At 31.9% G+C, this 26,694-nt stretch overlaps 1 pseudogene across 1 annotated transcript; it reads right to left on the bottom strand.

Moving 5' to 3' along the window:
* Positions 1-6,951: 6,951 nt before the first annotated feature.
* Positions 6,952-10,123, bottom strand: LOC18586615 (protein PIN-LIKES 3-like; annotated as a pseudogene). The gene is made up of 11 exons (XR_016023112.1): positions 10,078-10,123; positions 9,748-9,897; positions 9,371-9,449; positions 9,138-9,262; positions 8,940-9,061; positions 8,502-8,705; positions 8,217-8,297; positions 7,987-8,087; positions 7,847-7,899; positions 7,536-7,721; positions 6,952-7,246 (listed from the first exon to the last, which is right to left on the bottom strand). The product of XR_016023112.1 is annotated as a protein PIN-LIKES 3-like (transcript).
* Between the last annotated feature and the right edge of the window lie 16,571 nt (positions 10,124-26,694).

The following is a 26,694-nucleotide window of genomic DNA, read 5'->3' as shown; positions in this document are numbered from 1 at the left end:
TTTTTATGCATTATTATAAGAACTAAGCTAAACTACTATCAAAATTAAACCCAAATAACTCTATATCATAGAATTATTAAGAAACTCGTGTCTTGCACACAGTTAGCAGTAGACTTGTTTTAATAGTTGCTTTTATAATTTTTTCTATTTTAATAATTTTTAGTGGGTAAGTAACGATGCAAGTTGTCACGACCCGGAACTCTCCATCAAGCCCGTGACAACCGCCGCGAAGCCTCGACAAACATTTTTCACCCCGAATGTCGATCGAAACCTCGCAAGGCTCTCGTATCAGCTTTCGCACTTCCCCGGTGAGCAATAGTTATCAAAGAATCAAAATACGAAGGATTACAAATCATTTCCAAATCATAACATAACATATATTTTTTTTTAGCTCACAGGGGCATTTTCGTCATTTTTGTCGAAAACCTCGAAACTTGCTAAAAATGTAATAGGTAAGCCGAAAATATATACTTAATGAGAAGAAAAAAAAATTTAAGTATCTAAAACGTTCATTTGAAGTGAAAATTTGACCATTTGAATATGATAAAAATATTCAATAAAATAAACTATTTTTTTGTAAAATAATTTTCATAAAACTATCGGTACATAATTCTTATAGCGTAAAAGATAATTATATTCATATATACTATAAAGCAAATAACCAAAGCATAAAATTTCTTTTACAGTGACACGTGGGCCCATATTTATCCAAAATGCATCGGAAGCTGGAAACCTACAGCTTTTACCGATTCGAGTCCAAATGAAGGTCCGTGTTCAAGTCAGCTAACTACGGAATTCCCTGAGCCTGAAATGTGAGGAAATGAGGGTGGTGAGATTATAAAATCCCAGTGAGTAAACAGATACCATCTAAACTATCTAAAGTCGAGTAAATGGAGATAATTAAAATAAATCATCATACTGTAATTTCATTACCATTCAACTCATTTCAACCAAATAAAATCAATCCATAAAAATCGAGTAATCAACTTGGCTTATGAATTTCTTAAAACTTTGGCTCGTGCCAAAACTCATACTCGGTGATACCTTGCGCAGGGTATCTAACCGAGTCCGCCAAGGCTGTTAAAATTTTGTATACACTTAAAATATAATTTTGTTTGAGAAAAATACAGCCGTTCCTTGGCGTTAGCTGAGTTCCCCTTCACGTGGTGGTTTGGCGTGAAGTGAACCCTAAGCTATACCCCAGGAGATACCCTACGCGCCTCTCCGTTCGAGGTAATAATATAATGGAGTTTACCGTGCCCCTCTAATAGGCTGGTCCACGGAACCCCCTTTACAGTAAATAATTAATATATAATCCACCAATTAATAAAATTCATTCTAGCATTTCATGGCAATTTATCACAACCGAGCCTCTCAAGGCTGAATACACAGTATAAATAATTATAACACCAAAATCAGTTTAGCCATTCATGCTCATTTATTGTCATAAGCCATTCAATTCAGAACCATAAATTTGCAACACAAACTAGCAGTCTCCAATTACTCTATTTTCAAAACCAATATTCGATTTTTCAGAAAATTTATAAAATTATTTTATAAAATCACAATTTCCCTTAAAACATAACAATTTACCATTTAAACCCATTTTTCATAAAATCACATAGTTGTATAAAACTACTCTAGATAATTAAGACGATAATAAGTTTACTCACAATGTCTAGAATGCAGACTTTCGAAGCACTCTGTCTACTGGTCCTCGGATGCAATTTTCTTACCTTTATTGGAGGACTCACCACCTTGACACAGTACAAAATCGAGAATTTCACTAAGTTGGTACTAAATCAAAATTAAACTAATTTAGACTACCAATGCATGATATGGAATGCAAAAATGCACTGGTAACTATCTAAACCCGGTATTGGCCTAATTCGTCTTATCACCCGATTAAATTCCTAACGGGTTCGTTTAAACTCCAATTTAATTCTTTTCACTTTCTATACCTCAATTGCACCAAAATTAACTTAATGTCCCTCAGTGTGATGCAAATTATCAGTCCCAACAGCAAATTACGAAAATACCCCTAGTGGGTAAAAATTCATATTTTTGCTCCGAAAATTCTTATTATTTTTCTAGGCTCATAATTCATTATTCCTTAACCAATTCTCCTAGAATAAAATCAAACTCATCCTCACTCACTACATGGTAAATTCAGCCATTAATGGTTGGGGGAGAAAATAAATTCTTTTCTTGTTGTTTTGTTTCTAAATATGCTAAACTAACTAAAAACACTAACATAAATTAAAATCAAATAATTCCAACAACTTTCTCTCTCCTAACCCATTTTTTCAGAATTGAGTTCATCATGAAAACATGTAATTTAATCATGAAAAATAAAGAGAAATGCTTGAGAATAAGAAAACTCAAGCTTAATAGAAAAAATCTCACCTTTTTCACTTAATTTCCTTGAAAATTCACACTTTTTCTTTGATTTTCTCTCTCTAGGGTTTTGTTTTCTCCTTTCTCTCTCTTGTTTCTTGCTTGGCCGAATGTTGAAGAAGAAGAATGGGTGGGCTGATTTTTTTTTATGCCTTTTTATTGTTTAATGAAATAATATTATTTTATTCATATTTTAAATATTTTATTAATTCATTTTTTTTTCTAGCCATCCACTTGTCCTATTTTTTTCACCATGCATTCCCTTTGACTTATCCAAGTCTTAAGTGAAATTTCCAGATTTTTCCAAAGTTTTGGTGGAGCAAATTTTTCAAAATTACACTTTTGCCCCCAAACTTTTCAAAAATTACATTTTTACCCCAAAAATTGAAAATTTTCCATAATGCATAATTTTCACTCCTCATACTCATTTCACACTCCAAATAATTAAATTTGATCAAAATCCTTTCAAAAAATTAAATTTTCGATTCCGAATGGTAAAATTACCATTCTACCCTTTTACTCCAAATTATACCGAAATTAAAATTTTTCACTTCTAAACCTCAAATCTTACTCCAGTAAGTCAAATGGGGCCAAAAATATTTTCTAAAAATTTTCATTTTGTCCCCAGGTGGCAAATGACCATTTTGCCCCTCGATAGCGAAAATTCCAGTTTGACTCCAAATTGATTCTCGAACTCCGAATCACCGTATTAACCCATTCTGGGACTTTAAAATTTTTAATTTCATTGTAAATTCTCTATTTGATCTAGTTCGAGGCTTAAATCAACTTTATTGTACCTCTAGGTACAATACCGACTTTTGTAAATTTTTCAAGACTCTCTTAGCATGTAAACATGCTATCCACCACATGTATGTCATCACAAATATTTCTGTAGAGTCGGGCTTGTCATCTTCTCCCCCACTTGGATCAACCATATGATCCTCCTTCTTGATTGACTTCGACATCCGGCTAAATATTAATATTTTAATATTATTTTATTAATAAAATATTATTTTATTCTAAAAATTTTATCTTGTCTCCTTGGTACCAAAAATACCTTATTATGCCTCACTTGACTTCCAAATCGCCTTTTATCTCACAAATTCTCCTCCGATAAAATTATTATTATTTTATTATTATTTTCTCACTTGCGAAACATTTTATCCTAAACTACTCCTTTCGTCTTTTATCACTTCTAAACATTTTAATTGACCTCAATTTGCATTTGATCAACTTTATTTATCACCATATCAAAGTATGGGGTATTTCACAAGTTGCTATAGTTAAAATTACATATACAAATTGTTTGAGGTGTGATGTGAAAATGCAAACCAATATCATGATCATTTGTAAGGAACATAAGGCCTTAGCTGAGCTTTACAAAAAATAGACCCGCTTTACCTCTCATTGAGGCTGGATATGGTTGAATTTTTATGACATGCTATTACAAAATACAAAGTATAGCCATGCACTGTGTTCAGCCCATAAACTTTCCCTCCATTCCCCCCGCCCCACCCCCCCCCCCCCCCCCCCCCAAAAAAAAAAAATAGACACTTCTCATTGCTTCTAATTTACATGGGAAACCAAAACCTTCCCCAAACCCTTGGCTCCATTGGATTCATGGCCTTCACATTCTCTTGGCAATGTAACTGATGATTATGTACCTTTCATGCTAAAATCAAAATGGGTTCATTGTGTACCTATAACCTAACATTTTAGTCTACTTCATTTAAAAAAAGAAACAGGATAAGATTAATTGCTTATAATATTTTCACTGTTCTTCTACTTTATCTTATAATTCTTTCTTGATTCTTGTACTCTTTGTACAACTTAACACAGACATTTCCATTTATTTAATTAAATCCAAGGCAATTCAAAACAACAATATGAAAATTCTTTCATTTTTATGGTTTTATAATTCTTTTGCTGATGTGTTCTATTCTTTTCTTGCTCTTTGTAGGAAGTTCTTTATGTTTTGCTTGGTTGACATGCCAGTTATTGTCCAAATCTTGCCATTAGAATGGCATATTAGGGAATTATTTGTTTTTAAAATTAATAAATAATTTAAAAAAACTAAAAAAAAAAATTACTTCTGTACTAGTGATTCTTCTATTCTAAACTGTTGCTTTTAATAATTCAAGAGGGTCTACCCATACGGTTCGCTCAATGTATACCCTTCAAGATGCCGCCCACTCACTAAATACATCACAACTCTCCTTTAAGATCCGCGTGCCAAAATTTAGTAATCTTATTGAAAGCCTTATTCAAGTTTCACAGCTCCTCTTGAAGCCTCTACATGGCAAGTGTCAAAGCCCTATTGGAGCTTCCATATAGTATGGATGATTTATCGTTATGCTGTGAACATTTTTCTCTCTCTTGTACCCATGTAATACCTTTAAAAAGGAAAAACAATACAAGTAGAATATACGGTGAAAAGCTTTCTCTCTCTACTGGTCTCATTTTCTCTCGCTAAAAACTCTCTCTCTTTGCTCTGAGTTTAGAAATACATTAATTTCATCAAAAAGGTTATTAATTGAAACATTCACATAGCGTGGCTAAAAGATTGATAAAATAATGATTCGGTGAGCCTTTTGTGATACTGTTCATATTCAAATAGACTAGGATTATCAAACTTACCAGAATTGTACAATCCTACAGACAAAGGATATGGGTTTTCAACGTGTTGTCGACCAAATCAGGATTGGCACAAATGAATCTTTAACCTGGAGGTTTGGACCTTTTCCTGTCTATGACCAAATCAGGATAGTTAATTGTTTTGTTTGTTATCTTAAATTCCTTGCTTCTATATGTATATCATTACAAACACAAAGCTAGAAATTTGACTCTCAATAAAAGATTGTCTTCGTATTCCTTGATACACATTGAATTCACCACTGTGAAACTCAGAGCTTCAAACTCCTACAGCATACTTCGAAGCAAAACAAATTAAGCTAACATTTCTACTATTTTGGCCTTACGGTGTTATATGTTATATGGTGACAGAAGTTAGAGGTGCTGGGATTCAACTTCATGATCAAATATGAAAATAATCAACAATTAAAATTATAGCACAGTTGAAAAATAAACTAGTGTTTAATCAGATAAGCAATCCAATCTTACAGGATTAATGTTTATATTTTTCATGTAACTTTTAAATTAATTATGAACACTCATAAGTTTAATTGTTATATACCTTACTCTAAATATCGTAATCAAGAGCTAATTAAATCTAAAATATTTGCTTATTCATTTTTAGGATTTGTCAAATCTTCAACCACACAAGTATTTGGCCTCTAACAGTAATCCACACAATGACTGAATATGACTTTCTCAAAAGTAGGATTTTACTTGTGCTAGCAAGTTTTGTTTTCAAAACAAAAAGATTAAAAATTCTTGCTGAATCTTATTTCTATAAGATAAAGAAAACTATTTTTTTTTTATGAAACAGCTGAGAAGTGGCTAGAGGCTTAGAGTTTGAATTTGCTAACATAATATATTTATATAACCAAATTAAGTTGTAACCCTCAATACAACAGTTGTATTTTAATTTAATTAAGTCTCTGTGAACTTAATTAATTTCTCACTGTATTTTGGTCTATTCTAATTAAGTACAACTTAATTAATTATCCTTATTTAATCTCAATCATGTCATTTAATGTGTGTGACCTATTAGACTTTTAACATGTGGGCAATAAATATAAATCTTAATCAAACATCAATTTGATAATTGATTTATATTTACAGATCATGAGCGGCATCTAGCAATACATCATGACCACCAAAATGTTAGAGAATCAATTAAACAATTTGACAAAGCCTTTTAGTGATAAGCCTCTCAGTGCAATACGGTCTTTTCATCAAATATCTCAAATATGTCATTAAGCATGGCTCGGTGTTTACTTATGACATTCCATATTAGTTCTCATAATTCATAACTAACTTTATGAACTTAGAAAGCTAACTTTCCTCAAATTCATCATGCTTTTGCCAAAGACTTTATACAAGTTAATCAAGAATTGAGAACAAGTGAGATACATCAACCCCTCATATCACTAGGGGTGATGAATTCTTTTTTGACCACTCATTCACCTTCGCATGCATCATGACATACCCAAAAACATCCTATTTTGGCATCTGGTCGCTTCCAGATCCATAGGGGTGAAATCAAAGTATGTCATTCCCCATACAAGATGATCTAGTGTCTTAAGTCCAAGGACTGGTTGCAAGACTATCACATGAGAACATTTTCCATAGACACTTGAGTTAAATACCAAATGGAGTTCTCATAACAGGTCCTGTTTAGTAAACTTGTTCTTTAATAAGCACCTACATGTTATCCTCAAGTATCCTATATACTTCAATCTATAAGATCGATTGCTTACTTCCCAAGTAAAGAGGCATAACATGTACTAGTCTTTAAGCATTGTCAATGCCTTGTCTTGACAATACAATGACTAAGAACAATTTTAGGAACATGGCTTTGATGCATAGTGATCTCATAATTGTAACAACTTTACAATTCTCTTGCAAGGCCTTTATGTTTTATGGGCTTCATCCAATTAGTACTTAATAACTCTTTATTATTGCACTAACATAAAAAAAAACCTCTATCACATATAGTTATGCGATTAAGTATGCATTAAATGACAATATATATATTTCTTGACCAATCTAATTGGCTCAAGGGCATATACTAACAAGAGGAATAAAACTTTGACAACAAATCAAGCCAGAAGCCACATGAACAAGGTTGACCAAAGTGTGAGGGAGAATGAAGCCGTGGCATAAGACCATAGCATAATCACAGAACTTTCACTCTGACCAAGCTGAAAAAACTGCGTTATTGTTCCTGCCAAAGTTCATCAGAGTAACGAGGAATAAGAAAACAGTTATATCAAAATGTCAGCTACTAAAAATTTCACTACTGTGGTCATGGAAATTGTCTTGCTGCTGAAGAGAATATTAGCTTTGCTTAACTTATTACATCTCAAAAAACATAGGATGAGTTTTACAGTTTGTCCTGTCTAGACAGGTAGTTGTAACTAAAGTCATTTACAATGTAAAGCTTTTCAATATTTCGTTAGCGGGGACATTGAGATTGGATGGAGATTGGATGGGGAATCATAAGCTTGTCATACCTACAGCCGTTGCAGGCGGAACGGCATACTGAAGCATAAGAACAAATTGATACAATGTATCTGATCCAACCATGCCGAAACGGTTTGCAACTTTAACGACAACAATCCCCAAGAGAGGCAAGAACATGCTCCTCACTGCTAGAATTCCAACAACGACAGATACACTTGCATTTGATCCTTTTAGACCTGCAAGAACAAGCTTTAATGATTTTATCTCTTGATGAGAGAAATGTTTTTTGTGACCATTCAAGGTGGAACTACAATGACCAAAACCAAGCATGCTAAAGCTTAGAATCAGAACAGGGAAGCACCTCTCAGAAGGTTTGCCCCCAGTATCAAAGTCATACATGGAATTGCCGCCTGCCTGCACGTAAGAAATATGTTTTTTTAATACAAAAGAGTACAATCACTTTATCAGAAGCTAAAAAACAGGAGGCCTAATAACACATACCCCAACAAATATGCAGAAGTATCAATTGCATGAAGAGGAGCGCTTTCACCAATCATTAGTTTTCTGATTGGAGAGACTATGCCGGTGATAAACCCGACAACCTGAAGGGGAAAAGGAATAACAAGAAGACACATGTTTTCTGCTAGGTATTGAGTAGCTTAACACTAGTTGCTCTAAAATGAAATATATGAAGATGCAGTGATGCGGCAGATATAAGCATTTTGGCATACCGCTGCAATTGCTGTTGGTGCAAACACCTTCTTCAGGTCAATCGTCCCCATAATCATCTTAATGCAGTTTAAAATTGGTATCTATTCATAAATGTTAATAAGATTATCAATCTAGTACAAAAGAGAAGGAAACTGTTTCTAGTAGGCATTGGATGAGCATTAAGCCAGTTAACAAAATAGGACAAAATCACCAAGATTCACAAGATGATATATATATATATATATATAAACAGCTTACAACTAAAGATGGCATTATTTTGGGATTAAAACAGATCCGGTATAAACCTTTCCTCCCCCAGAGGTGTTGAGAAGCAGTTCATCTTGCACTGTGTAGTCGTCAGAACTGTCGCAATCCTTTATAGGTAGAAAACCTTCACAACCCTCCGTAAATGTTTGAGAGCCAGAGGTGTCTCTGGGTGAATTCGGGCTTATGGCTGAATACATGCGCATGACACTATACACATATGACCATATAAAAATGGCTCCTACCTGTAGGTTCAAGCAGTAAATGGAAATTGAAAATTGAAGTTAGTATATGAATTTATTTTCTATTCTGAGTGGGGAGAAGTAAGGAGATAACATCTACCCTTATAGTCTCTTTTGTGCTTTAGTATATCCTCTTCGATACTAACAATATTTCATCTTCACTAATAATATCAAGACCATACAAAGGAAAAAAAAACTTCAAAAATCCTAACAATTAGAATCATATGTGAATCATACCGCCATAGATAGTGAAGCATAAGCCTCAGCATGTGTAGAGCAAACAGATGAATCTCCAAAGGGATTATTTGACTCCTCACAGATTGCTGGAATCATAATGTGAAGCAGGTTCCCCCTATTTCCTGAGCAAGTTTTCCAGTAGAACCAGAAAGTAAATGACACCAATCGTTGAATATATAAGAAAAAGGAATTATATACCTGCAGAACAGCAACCGATGACCACGCCCTGAAGGTGTCTAGGAGTTCTAGTGATCTTTATGAGAAGCCAAGCCAGTGCTGAGCCAAATATGAACGTTATAAAAATATTCACTGGCATGAACCACCTGGATAGAAACAAGAAATAAAATGAACCATCCCTCGTAAGATTTTCCAAGAGATGCAGAGACAAGTAAGCAAAAAAGAAACAAGGTAAAGGATGGAACGGAACTAACAAGGTAAGAAAACTTTCGAAAGTGATGGTTTCAGCCAAGTTACCGGCGACAAGTGCAGGACCAACACATAAAATACAATCTGTAAAGAAAATCCAAAAGAGTGAAATGTATCTTTAGTTTATAACTCATCTTCATAGGAACGTAGCAATCATGAAACAAGCAGAGCATCAAAAAATTAAAGTTCTTTTGGTTAAAAACGTCATCAAGTATATTTAATTGACCATCAAAGACTGTGAATCCTAAACATTTAGGATCAAGTAAGCCCAAGATGGTTGTCAGAATAACATGTTGATAACCAGTCAATTGTAGATGCAAAAGGTTTTTATGTAACAAAAGATAGTAAAAGAGGAAGGAGGAATGCATTTCTATATATTTACATTGTTCAAATGGTGTCTTGCCTCTGACCCCAATAAATTTATGCGATCCAAAGCAAGGAACAAACCAACACCAGTAACCAATATTACTTTCAGAACTGGCATTACTGCCACAGTGAAGAGATTCAGAAATCCCATTCCAAAACCCTGCTCCTGAAAATGGAGAAGATAATACTTCTTACAGTTCAGAAAATTAATCAAGGATATACACACACACACACACACACATTAATGTGAACAAACTATACTTAACACAATGGAAAGAACATGAATAAGACTATACTAATAAAAGCTGCAACTTCACAGAAGAAATGAGAAGATCAATGCACTCACCTTTTACATGCAGAAGCTAGCCCAAGTAACCTTTATGAACTCCAAAGGCATGAATTCTGGAAACTTTTATTTATACTAGGTTTTTTTTTTAATTTTTATTTATTTGTGCTAGTTGCGTTACCACATTTTTTGTATATCAGTGTTTAATATTGTTATGCAAGATTAGAGTACAGTGTATGTGTCAGGACTCAAGTAACAAATAAAACATTACCACAATACTAATTATAGACAAGCAACACAATTCAAGTCAATAATAATCACGAAACAATAAATCCAAGCCAATCAAGCAAACAGAGGAAAAAATAAATCGATAGATATCACAGGCATCATCAGGAAAAAAAAACACTAAATATATGTGGAAAACCCTCTAGAGTATAGGGAAAATCACGGGGCAAACTTGATAAAATTTATTTTTATGAGAAATAAGCAAACTTACTAAATTTAATACTTCAATTTTTTTATCAAAACTTAAGATGGACAATAATTGAAACAATACAATGAAATTATCTTTTCAAGAATTACCAAGTCTATATATTCCCCAAAGAACCCAATAGTTGAATAAATTTATCTCTCCCTTTGCTCTCTCCATGGAGCATGAAATTCTTCTTTTTTTTCCTTTACCACAAAAGGTTAGAGGGTTACCACATACTCCATATATATTTTTAACAAAATAATAAATTAATATGACAAATCAAAAACACGATATTCTAATCTCGTTTGTAAAATTTGAAAACTCCACTCAACGATATATAAAATAATTGTCCTTCTTTACATATCCCAAAATATTTGCATCTCGATAAAAGTCAATGTCAATTAAAAGTTTTTAAAATTCTTACATTTATTACGTTGCAAATTAGACCAATGATATTGCCCCCCACCACACAAACAAAAAAGAAAAAGAAGAAGAAGAAGAAGAAGAAAAAGATTCTGTGTTTTATATTATATCCCATCAACTTTATTAATCTTGGCTCCACCCGTGGTTACAACACATGATGATTTATTCGAAACGAAAGGAGGAAAAAGCCAATACGAGGTCTTGCAAATGAGTTTATAATTGATCTCATGATAGTTGTTTTAGGTATAATAATAAACTGGTCAGTTGCTCGGGTAATGCAAGGGATCTTCCCACTTTATTTAATTTTCACACACTTAGATATGCGCTTGGTGCGTATGAGGGATGCAGAAGTAAAATAAAATAAGTAAATTGAATTAGATAAATATCATCCTAACCTATATATGTTTGACGTGTTAATAAGATGATTTTTTGTCTTATATCACGTTTTCACTTACACATGACTAAATTTAAGATAAGATGATTTTTTTTTCTTTACATTAAGTTCATGATTTCTCAATTTACTTCAACAATTACAGTTTCTATATGCCTTTCTAATTGATAAATGCCTTCGATAATTTATTTTATTCATATATTATTTATCAAAAGATTCAAATAAATAACCTAAAGTAACGACAGAGGCAACGACAAACTACAAGATATGTAATGAGTGTAATATTCTTCAAAAATAAAATATCTTAAACGAATAGAATTAGAAAACCCTAGTTTTCATTAACAAGATGAAGATGCATATATATATATATATATATATATATATATATATATATATATATATATATATATACACACACATACATATATGTATATATATAGACTAGGTAAACTTAGAGTACAAGCAAAGTAAATGTCAAAAAAAGAAGTATTCTAATCATAGACTTCCTTGAAATGCAAGTAAAGTAAAAATTAATAAGGAAAGATTACATAAAAAATAATCCCCATAATTGTGCATAGGAGAATGAAAATAAAAGATCCTCCAATACTCCTCCCCAAGTTGGAGCATGAAGGGTAGAAATGCCCAACTGGACCAACAGTTTATGGAACTGATCGTACCCGAATGCTTTAATGAATATATCAGCCACTTGGTTTTGTGAAGAAATAGGTCGAGTAACAACAATCTGTGACTGAATGTGCAGTCAGATGAAATGGCAATCTATTTCTATGTGCTTTGTTCGTTTGTGGAGACCGAATTAGTTGCAATGTGAATAGCAACTTGATTGTCATAGAACAAAGGAACCAGTGCAATGTGTGTCACTCTAAGATCTCATAAAAGCCGTATTAGCCAAATGATCTCACTAATGGTGGTGGCCATGGCTTGGTATTCAGCCTTAGCAGAAGAACGGGAAACCACCATTTGTTTCTTGGATCGCCATGAGATGGGAGAAAACCCAAGAAAGATAATATAGCCAGTAGGAGATTTGCATGTCATTAGACATCTTGCCCAATCTACATAATAATATGCTCTCAAAGACAATGAACCATATGAAGGAAGTAAGATACCTTGTATTGGGGTTCCTTTGAGGTAATGCAACACCTTATGAGCAACATCAAAATATGGTTGTCATGGGGCATGCATAAACTGGCTAAGAATATGTATTGCATAGCTAATATCTGGACGAGTTATGGTGAGATAATGTAAACGACCTACCAGTTGATGATATTGCTCAAGATCAGCATAAAGCTCACTAGAGTCGAGTGAAAGCTTGTGTAGTTGCTCTATGGGAAAGTTGGCTGGTTTGCAACCTATGAGACCACTCTCAGCTAAGATATCAAGTACATACTTGTGTTGGCCTAATGCAATACTTGCTGGAGACTATGCCACATCAATTTCTAGAAAATATTTAAGTTTGCCAAGATCCTTGATGTGAAAGTTTGCATCCAAATAATGTTTTAGCTTAGAAATGCGATCGAAATCTGTTCCTATGATGATGACATCATCAACATATATGAGAATTGCAATAAAAGATCTTTCACTATGAGAGAAGATGAACAAAGAGTGATCTACGTCTGATTGCTGAAAATCGATGGCAAGAAGAGAAGTGGTAAACTTGTGATACCAATTTTGAGATGCTTAACGGAGTCCATATACAGATTTCTATAAACGACAAACCCGATGCTCCCTTTGTTTAGCAAACACTTATGAGATCTTCATGTAAACTTCTTCCTCCAAGTCGCCATGTTAAGGCGTTATTCACATCTAGTTAATGTAATTCCCAATGCATAATTGAAGTAAGTGCCAGCAAACAATGTACGGTGACTAATTTGGCAACGAGAGCAAATGTCTCATGAAATTCAACACCTTCAATTTGAGTGTAACCTTTAGCAACAAGACGTGCCTTGTAGCGCTCAATACTCTCATCTGGGAGATATTTGATTTTGTAAACCCATTTTGAATCGATAACCCGTTTACCAAGGGGTCAAGGTTATGAAGTCCAAGTATTATTTGCTTCCAAAGAGAAAATTTCCTTCTCCATGGCTTCCCTCCAATGCGCATGTTTGACTGCTTGAAAAAATGATTTCAGCTCATTGATGGATGAGATAGCTATTAAAAAGGTAGTGTGACTAAGAGAAAATTTAGAATAAGAAATAAATTGTGAGAGAGGATGTACTATTGAGTTAGCCGAAGGAGAAGATAAAAGCAAAAAGAGGCTTGAACGAGCAAGAGAAAAGGGCAAAACATAATCATAACCAGACAAGGAGTGTGAAACTTGCCATTATCGTTTGCTGAAAATAATAGAAGCATCTAAAATAATATTTTCAGACTCATTGACCAAGTTAAAATCAATTGGGTCAGATGAGGAGGCTACTATGGTTGACAAATCGGATTTGATTGACTCAAACCCAATGCTAAAAAGTGAAAAAGATTCATGTGGATCGGTGAAGGAAGTGGACCCAGTTGTAGCAGACCCATGTGTAATTGCTAGCGATGTGGGTCGTCTATTGGGCTATTAGGCTAGTAGATGGGTTGATGCCTATACATGACTCATTAAGCCCAAGTTTGGGGACATTAGGCACTACTTGGTTGAATGGACAATCCAATGTAGTAGTTTGACCCCAATCAAGTGGCTATACAATTTTTGCTGCTGAGGAATCTGCAAATGGAAATATTTCTTCCAAAAAATGAACATCCAGCAAAACATAAATCTTCTTACTTTCAAGATCATAAATTTTGTATCCTTTTTGCCCAGTTAGGATACCCAACAAAAACACCTGGTTTAGCATGTGGGGCAAACTTGTCATGTGGCTTGCTATTATATGCCCATAACAAAGGCATCCAAAGCTTCTCAAATGATCATATGTGGGACTCTTTCCAAGTAAAATCTCATATGGAGCTTTATTTTATAAAATAAAGAGCGATATATGATTGATCAAGTATATAGCAGTAAGAACACATGTACACTAAAATGAAATAGGAAGATGTGCTTGAAATCACAATGCTAGTGCAACTTTAAAGATGCCTATGCTTTCACTTAACAACTCCATTTTGTTGTGGTGTGCCTATACAGCTAGATTGGCATTCTATGCCATGATCAAAATAATGAGTCATTAAATACTCATGAGTAAACTCTAAGCCATTGTCCATCAGTAGAATTTTAACTTACAAGTTAAACTGTGTATAAACCTAATTGAAAAATTGCAATAAATAGGTTCTGATTTTTTACTTGTATTTCATGAGAAAGACCTATGCTGCTCGACTGAAATCATCCACTATAGCTAGGAAATAGTGAGATCCATAGAATCATTTTGTTTTGTACAAGCCCTAAATATCACAATGTACTAAGTCAAAAGCATGTATAGTTTTATTTGTACTGATGGGAAAAGATATTCGCGTTTGTTTTGCCTTACAACAAGCATCACAAAATAAAGTCTTCTTGCAATAAAAAGAAATAGATAAATTAGGAACCAGAGGAATGCGATTTACTAGTAAATGCCTTAAGCATTGATGCCATAAGCTTGCCTTAATCGAATGGTTGGCTATCAATGCCTTCTTGCCTCTCATCGGCTTCAAGTAATAAAGACCATTGACTCTCTATCCACTCCAATCGGCTTCCTCTAGGGTAAGTCCTAAATCACAAAATAATTTGGCCAAAAAGTTACCATACAATGTAAATCACTTGTCAATTTACTAGCAGACCATAAATTAAAACAAGAATTAAGAACCCCAATGACTTGCTCAAAGATTAATCTTTTTCAAGAGTAACTTGGCCCAAGGCAAACCTTTATTGTTTCACCATTAGGAATTTGTATTAGTGGTATATTGGGTCGAGATACCACATTTGATAAAGAGTCTATATTGTGGGTTATATGATTTTTAGCTCTTGTATCAACAACCCATCATCATTTTTCTTACTAGAAAAATTGGAGGCAGCTATGTTTGCATATGGGTTACTTGTAAATGCTCCATGACTACCTAATTGAGCTAGTAGCTGCTAATGCTGCATGGAAGTCAAACCTAGGATTAACGATCCAACTTCATCCACAATGGAAGCAAAAACAACTTTAGAAGACGTTTGTTGTAGAGTCGTTGTCACATTGATTTCTACAGGTACGTGATTGATCACCACTAGTTTGTTTGTCGCTTTTCCTTCCAAATTTGCACCAATCTATTGGATAACCAATCACCTTGTAACAATTCTCTTTACTATGGTTCGAGCTCCCACAGTGGATACAAGATGGAAATTGACCATGGCTCCCATCATCATTTTTTTTACCGCAATTCATTTTCTTTAGTTATCAAGGCAATAGCTTTAATGATGGGTGCACGAGTTGCAACGACCGAATGTTGCTTCTCTTTTTGTGCTGCAATGGCATAAGATCTTCCAAGATTTGACAATGGATCAACACTCAATATTTGTGATCATATAGTTGAATATTCTTCATCAAGTCCCATCAATAAATCAAAAACCTTTTCTCCTTCACGCATAGACTACATTCTTTTCGCCGTATCACAAGTGCATCCACAATTTCATGAAGGGATAGGATTAAGACCCTATAACTCACCCTAAATGGATTTTAATTTACCATAATAATATGGGATTGAAGATTTCTCTTATTGTAAAAAGGCTATGGCACACTTTAACTCGTAGACTCTCGGTGCTACTCCTTGAGTAAATCTTTCTTCCAAATCTTCTCATATTTCTCTCGTAGTTTCAACATGAGCAGCACTATCTTGAAGTTCCTTAGCTAGTGCATTTATAAACCATGAAAGAACTAGTACATTACATTGTATCCATGACTGTAAATTTGGGGAATCAACATCCTATTTTTTTTTCGTTCCATTCACAAAACCTATTTTGTTTTTGGAATAGAATGCGCTCATAAAGCGACGCCTCCATGTGAAATAATTATCTCCACTTTCACTGAATAGTTGCATCACAAAAATCAGGGATGGATGATCAGACAAATGCAAGTAAAATGGAGAAGTGGTATCAATGGCCTTGCTTTGACTAGCACTTGCACTTACCACCAATTCTTCAGTACTTTTGCCTTTGTCATTGTTTGTATCATCTCTAGCCATTAAAAAAATCAAGGTTTCGTAACTTGCTCTGATACCATTAAAAATAAAATATCTCAAAAAAATGAAATCAGAAAACCCTACTTTTTATTAACAAGATGAAGAAATATATATCTACACACACAAGTTATACTTGGAGTGCAAGCAAAATAAATATTATAAAAAAATTCTAATCTTAAACTTCCTTGGAGTGCAAGTAAAGTAAAAATTAATAAGAAAAGACATATAAAAAATAATGTCTATAATTATATCTAAAAGAATAGAAATAAAAGATCCTCCAATAATACTAGTATACTGTTCTGTGAAATATTGGGGATTTCGTGTCTGATGTCTATGCCGGTCTTGTCATCATGAAATGTAATATATAAGGTTGGGATAAATACATGCTTGATTGCAAAGGCGAAGCCTCCTTACATGCCCTGCCCCCCAAAATTTTAAAATTTTTTATATATTATATAAAATTTTTTTAATTTTTTATAAATTTTCTTGATGGCCTCCCAAAATGATTTTTCATTTAATAATTAATAAAAATAAAAAATATCATAATAATTTTATATGCTTGACTCAGTTTTAAATTTTTTAATTTATATTTATTTATTTATCTCTATTTTATTTACTTAGATGCTCCAAATCTCTTTAGATTTTCTTTCACAAATTTCTATGAACTATCAATTATATTTTTTCTCTTTCTTTTTTATTATGTCATATGTAAATTCTATCTTCAACTTGTTATATTTTTCTTTTTTCTGTTATGTGGATATTATTTTCTATAATTTTAATCTTTAAAAATAAATAAATTATTATGTAATTCTCAAAGATAAGTTGTAGTGTTGCACTGTTGCTTAGAATTTCATCAATATATTATTTTTTTTATTCAGAATAACCAATTCATTCTAACATGTATATTGCAAACTTTAAGTAACAAGGATATACATATAAATTGATAGAATGAAATAATTGTATTTCTTTCAATACAATTTTATTTATTGTATATATTTTTAATGGCTTTCAAAATAATTTTTTATTTAATAATTAGTTTCAATACAATTTTATTTATTATATATATTTTTAATGGCTTTCAAAATAATTTTTTATTTAATAATTAGTTTTATTCTTCAAACTATTTGATAAAATTAGAGTCATTATGATTAGCATATTATTAGCTAAGCCCAACAAATAAATTCTAAATTAATATGTTAAGCCTATGAAATTTTAAAATAAAAAATAAAAGTGAGTCTACTAATCCAAACCCATTAGATTTTAATATAAATCGAGCTTATTATAACATATTATATCTTAACAGTCTAACCTAATAGTCTATCATAATATATTATATCTCAATAGTTCAATTCAATAACCCAATATATTAATTAGCAATTTAAAAGGCAAACAAAAAATAAGGAGAAAGTTAGAATACACAAAGTAAAGAGGTAATTTATTTAAGTTTAAAAAATTGTTTTCTCTTCCACTCTTGCACGCAAAGAGTGAGAAAGACTCATTTTATAATTCCATTCAATCATATATATAAATAACACCATCATTACTGTTAATGTGCATTTTTTGTATATCCAATATCTTTTGAATTTTATTTATTTTTTAAATAAATGATAATTAAATTATATATAAAGTTTTTTTTAACTGTTTAACGTTTCGTACTGTTTGACCTCCCCTTTGAAAGTGCTCTAGCTGTGCCCTTGCTTGATTGTTTGTGAGGGAATGTTGATGCCCTGATGCTCGGACAGCTCGCAGGGCCTAGAGAATGTAAAGCTGCTGCAAGGAGTTGTTGTGTAATTATGGAACAAGGAGTTATGTTGGAATGTGACTATGAAATTATGACAGTATGAATAGGTAGAGTTGAGCTTTCATTTTGACCAGATTAGTGCCCAAATTTTGTTTCACGGGCAGTGTGTTGCGATACAATTTTTGACGCAGTTAGGAGTGACTTTGAGTAAAACCGTTAAAAGCTTTTTGAGCTATAATAGTCTTTTATAATTGTATAAATTATTTTTTGCTTAAATAAATTTTTATGTTATGAAAAATCTCTTACCAAATAAGTAAAACATTTAAAATGATACATTAGTTATTGAGACTAATAAATACGTTTTTCAAAAACACTCTGTCTCTTTAGTAAAAAAATCTAAGTCATATGAATAAAGTATCGTATTAAACATAGGTGAACCCACACACATGGGAGTGGTGTCACATGACACATTCAATTAAAAAAATATTTATTATATTATTTATTTAATTTTTTTTATATTTAATAAGCTAATGAACCCGGTAATTTTTTTGTAATTTTGTAGAGAATGGAGTCAAAAAGTAGATTTTATTAAAAAAATCTATATATTAATAATATTTAAATATTCTTACAAAAAATAATATTTAAATATTATCAAAAAGTAATTTATATATATCAATATTTAAATACTACATGGAAAGACAAAAAAAAATTCTATAATTAAATATTTTATTAAAAAAGTCAAAATCTAAACTACTCTCCCACTTCAAAAGTGCAAATCCTAGCAATTCATTTTTTGCCTTCAACAAAAAAAGATTGATTCGTATGGCTTAATTATAACTTTTTAATTTTTCAGCAGTGGATTTAGTGGGATTTGAAAATCAACTTGAAAACTATATTGCAGACTTGTGTTTGGATGTTGAGACAAATAGAAATATTATGTATTCTTTTGGTTTATTTGTTAGTGAAACTTACATTGATTTTACCAATTGCAACAGTATCGGTTGAAAGAACTTTTTTAACAATGAAATTTATAAAGCACAGGTTACGTAATTGAATGAGTGATAAGTGGATGAATAATTCTTTGGCAACATATATTGAAAAAGATATATTTGATAGTATTTCTCTTGATGCTATCATGCAACGTTTTCAAAATATAAAAAATCATTGTGGACAATTATATTTATTTTAAATATTTTTACTTTGAAGTATTAAATAAATGTACTGAATTTACATTTTCTTTAATTTAATATTAACATTTCTAGTTTATGAATTTTAACATATTTAGTTTTTTAATCATTATTTTAATTATGACACAATTCAAAAAAATTCCTGAGTCTGCCCTTGATATTAAATAAATCAACTAAATATATGCTTATTTTATATTATTATTGATTTAATGAATTCATAGAATTTTTGTGAAAATTTTGAAAATAAGAAAATAATAATTGAACAGCCACCAACGTGTGTGTAATGTAACTTGTGAAAACTGTGAACAACTGTATTACCACCAAGGTTCAAAGCAGGAACAAGAGAAAGGCTGCATGTTAGCACGTGAATGATGTTACTTATAAAACGAAGAGAAGAATAAAAGGAAGACGAAGCCAAATTGAAATAGTATATAGCCATACATATCCAATAAATATCCTAACTTAGTAACCAAGCATAATGATGTTATAGTTGATTTCATGATTGTTGCTTTAGGTTTTTTAATAAACTAATGAGCTTCTCGGACATTGCATGGGGTTTCACAGTTTATTTAGTAATTTTTATGCTTTTAATTCTTTGTACACATTGAAAAAGACATCCCTGTATACGTTGAAAGGTCTCTTTTCCAGTTGCAACTTGCAAGGTAATGAAGGTCATCACTAAGTTGAACATCTTTTCCATCCTCTTTTGAAAAACAAGAAGGAAAAGTGGAAGGTGGTCTGCATCTATATAAGATTACTTTGCTTTCTTTTTGCAACGTTTTCCACGCATAGTCCTTTGTTATCAACAATTACTGCCCTAAATTTGATTGGTTCCACATATATAGCTGGTTATTAGCATTAAATTTTTTTTTAAAAAAAATTAATAACAACTGGCTAGTCCTGTACACGCATAATAATCGCCAATGAAATGAAATATTGTTGAAGAAGAGTAAAAATTTGATTTAAGTGTATGTTTAGTCTGATTTTTTTTTAGTTTATCTATCTTTTAATAGTAAAAATCAAGTCAAATAAAAATTTTGAGAACCTCCTAAAAAAGTAATTTTTTTAAAGAATTTTTTTTAAAAAAAAAAAACTTTAAGAAAAATTTCAAGGAGGAGTTTTCTCTTCGCTTCTTTTAAAAGCACACCTCTTTGTTAGGAGAATTTTTCTTTTTGTTTCAAAAATCTCATCATCTATTAAAAATAATCTCTACATTATCCGTTTCCATTTTTATATAATTTATTATTAATTAGAAACTTTATGTTATATAAAAATGCTTTTATATTTTCAAAATTTTGTTTTAACTAAATAAAAAAATAAAGTTAACTTTCTTTTCATTCTGAACAAAAGAATTTGTGATTAGTAGAAAGTTACTTATTAAATACCCTTTATGTAATTTTAACTAAAATTAAAGCTTATATAAATTATTTTACCAAACAGATTATCTATAAAAAAGAGCTTATAAAAGTAAATTTACCATGCATATTTAGTTTAATTTTAATAACTATTATTTTTTATAAAAGCTTCGTAATAGCTTATAAATTGAAAAAAGCTAAACCAAACAAGCTCTAAAGACCGCCATAGAAAGGAGCTTGTTCAAAGTTTGTAGTCACTATCTAGAAACATACTTCATGGAAACCATAAAATTGGAAGACTAAGACTAGGTGAACGAAATTATTAAGAACATCATCGATTAAAATATGAAGAATGTTATTTTACTATCTTCATAATAACCCGTAAAGGTATATAACAAATTACAAATTTATAGTCATTTATTTCTTAAGAATTTTCAGACGATAACACATTTTAATATTTTCTTAAAACGTAAGTTTATGAACTTAAAAGTTTTAGATTTCGTATGGAATGAAAGATAACACTTGTCTGAGAGAGGTTAGCTCTTCAAGTCTGATAAATGAAGTTGCAAACTGATCCATTGATGAATCCAGGAGCTGAATTGGAAAACAATGCAAATAAGGCTGAACATTCGTGTATCATAAGTATTTTACAGGGTGGCTAAAAGCTTTGTCCATGGAAATTATGAAGGAAATATGGGCAGAAGTCTGGCGGATTGAGACTACTTATTCAACTTAAACGCTCTAATCAACTTGGCCTCCAGGTGTTCCTAAATCATTTTTACTGTAGAATGCTGGTCCTTGCTTGGGACAACTAATAGTGTGGCAGAGAACATAAATCTGACAAACTTTGGATCCTGTCCTCTGTCACGACCCGGAACTCCCATCGAGCTTGTGACAACCGCCGTGAAACCTCGACAGATATTCTTCCCCCAAATGCCCTTCGAGACCTCGCAAGGCTTTTGTACCAGTTTTTCCATTCCTCTCTCTTTTTTCTTTTTTTTTTGAATAATAAAATAAAATAAAAATATTAATTAAAATAATCTATTTTAATGTAAAACAACATATATATATATATATTTTTTTTTTTGAAACATCAAAAATTAATTTACTGCACATAAAAATAAAATAAATTTATACATACTGTAATATAGAAAACTGGAGTATGCAATTTAAATTACAATGACACGTGGGCCCCCAAAAAATTGAAAAGATTTAAGTCTATAACCTTGCTTTCTAGGATGCAACTTTGAAATTTACTTCTCGATGCAATTGACAGTCTACTGCTTATTCTGAGCTTGAAAAATGTATAGGAAGAAGGGGTGAGATTATAAAATCTCAGTGAGTAGACGACATCATCAAAATAATCTAAAGCCGAGTAACAAGAGACAATTAAAATAATTCATCCCAACCCATATAAATAATTGGATTTCATCCAATTACTCAACATGGGTTATGCACTTTTCAAAAACTTGGCCCTTGCCAAAAATCCATTTTCGAGGATACCCCGCGGAGGCATCTTACCAAAACCGCCAAGGCTGTTTATTGTCATACACACAAACACATTTCACCTCTGACAACACAATCGTTCCTTGGTGTTGGCTGAGTCTCAGTTTCACGTGGTGGCTAGCGTGAAGTGTACTCAAATCCTACCTCGGGAGTTATCCTACGCGCCTCTCCAATCAAGGTAAGCTCAATAATTGGGAACCGCGCCCCTCTAATTAGGCTGGCCAACAGAACCCCCGTCACTGCAGTGCTTACTTTATAATCCACCAACCAATAAAATCACAATAGTATGACATGACTCACTTAACACATTCAAGGCAAATCAAAGCAGTTCACATATTCTTTAAATCATAAAAATAACTAGTCACACCCACATTTATCATAAGCCATTTAATGTAAAATCATGGATAAACAACACAATCATAGTATAGGTCTCCAATTACTCTATTTTTGAAATCATTATTAAATTTTCAAAAATTTTATAAAATCCCATTTTCCCATAAAACACAATAATTTTCCAATTAAACCATTTTTCCATAGAATCACACAATTAAATAAATCTACTCTAGATAATTAAGATGATAATAAGTTTACTCACTGTACTAGGAGTAGATATACTCCTATTCTGGGTCCTCGAGTGTAGTCTTTTACTCGTATCAGATAGCTCATTACCTATCATAATACATAATACAAAAAATTCAATAATTTGTGTCAAATCAATATATATTATTTCAAGCTCTTATCCATGCGTATGCACTAGATAGGGTGTGAAATGTTTGGACAATCGCTTAATCACAGTGTCCGACCTAACTCGCCTATACACGGTGTAAATTTCTAAAATCTCCAATTCAACTCCAATTCCATCCATTTTAATTTCAATTATCCAATTATATCCACAATACCTCAATGACTGTGAATGTGGTCCAATTTATCAGTTCGGACCACCAATTATGCTTTTACCCCTGTGGGTAAAATTTTTAATTTTTTTTTTTGCACCAAAAATTCCCATTTAATTTTCAACCTCATAATTCATCATTTTTCCATCTAATTGTCTTAAAATAAAGTCAACCTCATCCTCACACACCATTGGCTAGATTCGGCCTAGAGAAATTCATGGAAAAAATGAATATTTTTCTTGTTGTTTTACTCATAAACATGCTAAACTAACATTAAACACTAACATAGTTCAAAATCAAATTAATCTAACAACTTTCTCTCTCTAAACCCATATGATCAGATTTGAATCCATCATCAAAACACATAATTTAACCATGAAAAATAAGGAGAAATGCATGGAAATGATAAATCTCAAGCTAAGCTTGAAAAATCATACACTTAAACACTTGATTCCTTGAAAAATCACACTTTTTCTTTGAATTTTCTCACTCTAGGGTTTGTTCTTATTTCTCTCTCTCTCCTGCTGCTTTTGGCTGACCCTCCCAATGAAGAATTCTGGAATTTTCAAGCCTTTTAATAGGTTTGATAAAATATTATTATTTTATTTACCTTTTGAATATTTTATTTTTTTTTTTAGCCATCTTTTTTACTTTCTTTTTCTACCACTCAATCATCTTCACTTATCCATGTCTTTCATGAAATTTCTAGACTTTTTCAAAGTTTTGGTGGAGTAAATTTTTAAAAATTACACTTTTGCCCCAATAAAAGTGAAAAATTACATTTTTACCCCAAAAATTGAAAAATTGCCAAAATGCATAATTTTCACTCCTTATACTCATATCATGCTCCATTTAATCAAATTTGATCTAAATTCTCTTGAAAAATTCAATTTCGTCCTCGGGTGGCAAATTTACCATTTTACCCCATAATCGGTCAATTTTCCTGATTGATTCCAAATTGATCATCGAACTCCGAATCATCATTCTAAGTAGATTTTGGGGTTTCAAAACTCTCAAATTCCTTTTAAATTTTTCATTTGAACTAGCTCGAGGTATAAATCAACTTCACAGCACCTCTAGGGGCAATACCGTCTTTTGTCAATTTCTCAAGCTTCCTCAATATACAAACATTCTATCGAGCATGTGAATGACATCATAATTATTTTACAAAGCAGGGTTTGACATCCTCTCTCATTGAGGGTACCCATCACAATAGCTATTGCTGATCACTAGAAAGGGTTTTATGGTTAACAGAAACTAGAGTCAGGGTAGGTAACTGAGGGGGTAACCTTCCAAAGTTCCAGCAAATTTATTATCTGATTATTCAAAACAACATGCGAGCATCTGGTTGAAGTTGCATGCATCTTTAATATGTTCAAAAAAAAACTTATCAAAAATACTAGTAGTATTATTCAAATAGTGTTTAAAAAAATAGAAAAGAGCTTATGGTTGTTTTTAAAACAGTGTGGAATAACAGAAGGGATTTGATCAAGAAACCAACCTCCTGGATTTTGCTGCAATGGAAATGAAAATCTCATGTCCCTTCTTTGTTGTGGTTAATTTAAGGTTAACTCACTACAACATTTTTGACCTTTGATTGTAAAAAAAATTAAAGCTGTAATTGAAAATATGCAACCTTAGGTTAAGGTTGCACTTAGAAAAAGTGCAGTCTTAACCAATGTATGGAAAAGTATGGCTGCACTTGTTTATGGGATTCAATAGCAAAATTAAAGTGCAGTTCTATACTATATGATTTCAATCTTAAATCATATGGTAGCATATAAAATGTGCAGCTAAAAGGTATAAGATAGAGACATATATAACCTTTTAATATTTGATAGAAACACATGCTCACAAATCATAAAGTGCATCTAAAATCAAATTGTAGCAACTAGTGCGTCAAAAATCAAATGCCTTAAAAACCATTTTCAAAGGTCTTTACAATGTGTATGGTATGGGGTTTCATTAAGAATGATCGACTAATTTTAGTAATTTCTCTCTTTCTCTCTTCTTCTATCCAATTTCTCTCTATACATATTTGTTTGTCCATTCTCCAACCTAACAAAACCATCTGACATTGCAATTCCTAGTCTTCCTTACTTACAACAATTAATTTGCAAGATAATATTCATTTGCAAGTAATTCATAATGTAATATAAGACAAAGCATACTCACTGACCAACTAACAAAAATTTATGTGTCAATATTTTGACAAAATGGATTAGGATGACAATATTTTGACCAAGACTGTAAATGGTAATTTATTGACAAAATCGTTCTAGTTAACTGCAAATAATAGGTATTCTTAACAACATTTTGAACTAGATTTATGTGCAAAAGATGTCTTTATGTTTTAACATCTATGATAAGGCATCTTATGAATCAAATATAGCTTGAATGCATGTTATCTCAATGATTCTAGAGTAACTATACTAGATATCCTATAATTCCAACTACACATAAGAGCCCCTAACTCCAAGTTTTAAAATCCTATTGTCATCAGTTTTAAACTTCTAGAATTGTTACATTTCTAAAATAAAGACTAAAAAAATTATGCAACACTTTAAGAATTTTAATTAAATAATAATTCAAAAAGTAGCACAACAATCTAAATATGTCCAGCCATGAACAATCAATTAATCAAGAGCCAAATACCATTAATCTAGTTGATGCCATGTCACGATAATAAGACTGAACAAACAATAAAGCCATTACCAATCACTTTAATCAAAATCCAATGATAATTCCAGAACAAAATTACCTTCAAAGCAGTTGCATAAATTAATGTGCTACTTTTGTTGTTGCAAAATAGTTAACATAAAATGACTTATAGGATTCATCAAGAGCAGCATTTGGAATCAATTCTTCCAGGTATCTTGTTAGGCTCATTTGCTCGAAGTTTTACTTTTATTCTTCATGGAGAAGTTGAGGAACATTGACTTCCACCATCTAACAAAGATAAAAATGACATTATAAATCATAAATATTAAATCATGTTACAAATTAGAACCTCAAAATTGTAAAAACTCTTATAGTGATTGCAAGTTACTTACCTTAAAAATCTGATTTGGAGATATATAAGCAAATATTTGGTGTTTGATAATTTTTTTCGTTTCCTAGTAACCGATCAATAATGATTCATTAAGTTGCAAATTATTATAAGTAAAGAAACTTGAGAATCGAAAGAAAATAAAAAATAGTTGCAATAAATGATACCATTTGTGAAGAAGTTGATGGATGGTCATTTATGGTTGAAGTTGCTGGCCTAGGAAACCTCATTTGTACATGTGAGATCAACAAGTTAGGTTGCTGCAAAATTTCTGATTTGATCATTAGAACTTGGTCTATCATCTCAATCTTGATGGATTGACTTTTTCCATTTTAACAATTTAAAAAACTGGCTTGATGTGTTTAAAATACATACATAGATAGCTTGCTAGAATTGATGTATCAGTGGGTGATAATTTGGACTTAAAGGTGAACTAGCCTTGACCTTTTCAAACTCGGTATCAAGCCACTTCTTAAAATCAGTTAACTATAGTTAAAACTTGGAAGCAACGGATGACAATA

This window comes from Theobroma cacao, chromosome 10 (assembly GCF_053813885.1).
Source record: "Theobroma cacao isolate CCN51 chromosome 10, ASM5381388v1, whole genome shotgun sequence".
NCBI classification, from domain to species: Eukaryota; Viridiplantae; Streptophyta; class Magnoliopsida; order Malvales; family Malvaceae; genus Theobroma; species Theobroma cacao.
The sequence above is the reverse complement of the archived record's forward strand: the minus strand, read 5'-3'. Positions and strand labels throughout refer to the sequence as shown.